The sequence below is a fragment of the Microtus ochrogaster genome, chromosome 24 (genome assembly GCF_000317375.1).
Source record: "Microtus ochrogaster isolate Prairie Vole_2 chromosome 24, MicOch1.0, whole genome shotgun sequence".
Classification (NCBI taxonomy): Eukaryota; Metazoa; Chordata; class Mammalia; order Rodentia; family Cricetidae; genus Microtus; species Microtus ochrogaster.
The window spans coordinates 23,843,498-23,845,522 of NC_022024.1; positions in this window are offsets into that span (position 1 = coordinate 23,843,498).

Sequence of the window (2,025 nt, forward strand, 5' to 3'; positions counted from 1 at the left end):
CGGGAGCTGGGGCGGCAGGGAAGCAGCCTGCCGCTCCTCACAACAAAACAAGATGCAATCAAATAGATTAAACATAATTATATTTTCTAGACCTTACTGGCCTGAGCCCTGTGGATGGTTCTAAGTCGTCTATTCTAGAGAGCCGTTATCCATGAAGACATTAGCTATTAGTTACAGTCTATAAACATTCAAGTTTCTGGCCCCTTAATAAGACAATTAGTTCTCCATAAACCATCTCAGCACCTAATCAACAGAATAAAATAATAAACAAGGAAACACAATCATAAGACTCTCAGTATTTTGGTAAGCTCTTGGAAAAAAAATCATACCCACCAAATAAAGCTGAAAATGGTCTGGCAGCTTTCAAGAGACCCAGAACCCATGGTTCTGCCGTACTCCTCAATGCCCTATGTTGCCAGCAGGCTGGAAGTTGGGCCTTATATCCCTAAACACGAAGCAGAGGGTTGGGTGAGTCATGTTTAGGCCTCATTGTCTAATTTGCTACCATAACCCTTCCTCAGACAGTTCATTTATGTCCATTTTACTTGGAAGGAAAATCCAAAGTGGACAATCAGATGTTAATTTACTAATGTAAGATGACACAGTCGGACAATGAAAGGCATAGACAGTTAGGCCCAAGTCTCTCTGAGCCCAGAACCCACACAGTGTTTTCCTGCTTTTTCTTTCAGAGATGGTGTGGGATACATGGAAGATCTTGGGGAACCACAACCGTGAAAGAGCAGGGCATAAGTAACCGTGGAATGCTCAGCCCCAAATGGGCACCTATAACCCACCTACAGCTAAGGCTCACAGACAAAAAGAACAAAAGAATGCAGGGGGATCAGAAGTATTGCTGTAGAATAGCGTTGTCTAGACACAACCGGGGCGTTGAACAAGACGACACTAATTGGCTACCAACCTAGAAGGGAGAAAGGCTTACGAGGCCCCACCCGTTAGTGAAGGGCTGCAGTCAGTCAAGAATCAGCTTTCTTCAGAGATGAGCGTTCTGATAGGACTGTCCCATCCTGAAAGGGAAGCCCTAAACCCATGTACAGGAGGGGAAAGAAACACTAAAACCGATTTGAATCAGTAGAATACATGAATTGAATCCGTAGAAGAGATCGTGAATTTGAGATGGGGAAGGGACATGGGGCTAGGTGAAGAGAGAGCAGGAACGGTGATAATCATGTATGTATAGTGTATTAATGTGTGAAATTCTTAAAATGTAGTAAGTAAGAGAGATTTTTCAGTTCTTTGGTTTGTATTTGTTGTTTGTTTGGTGTTTTTGTTGGTTTATTTTTCTCTCTCCTCTTACTTTTAAGACAAAGTACACTATGTAGCCCAGGTTAGCCACAGACTTGCTGTATAACCCAGGCTGACCAAGAAATTGTAACACTTTCCAATCACCCTTTGAATGCTGGGATCGTAGGTGTCCAGTATGAGGCCCAGCAGGCCCAGCTCGGCGATTTTCAGACCCTGTGGCTCTTTATCGGATGAGAATTTCTACAGCCAAATCAGAGTGCTTTCCTCAAAATCACAGAAAGCGTCTTAACGGACTCCTGGAAAGCCAATTTCCAACTCATCCTAGGCCACGCAGCTCTTGCTTCTCTATTTCAATCCAAAATAGCAAAGCTCCAGCCGCTCCTGTCTGCCTCCAGCACGGACTTCTGTATTTGGAGGGGTGCAGCGGCTCCTCCGACAGCCGTTCTCTCGAACTCACGTGTTTCCAATGAAGCCTGGCTGTGAAGGAAGTCGAGGGAAGTAAGTGGGAAACCGCCCGTGATTGCTCCCAGCTCAGCTCGGCTCGCTCCATTCCACACACAGCTGGCCCGCACATAAAGCCCTGTCCTAAATTTAGTCTGAAATCCATTTGAAAGACTCTTTCAAGTCTTATCACCATCGAGTCGGGTAGCTGCGTGGGCCTTTAATTTCCTGTTCTAAAATTTTACACCATCCAAAAATTAAATCAAAATGTTTCTTCATAATCTCCTCCTCCTCCTCCTCCTCCTCCTCCTCCTCCTCCTC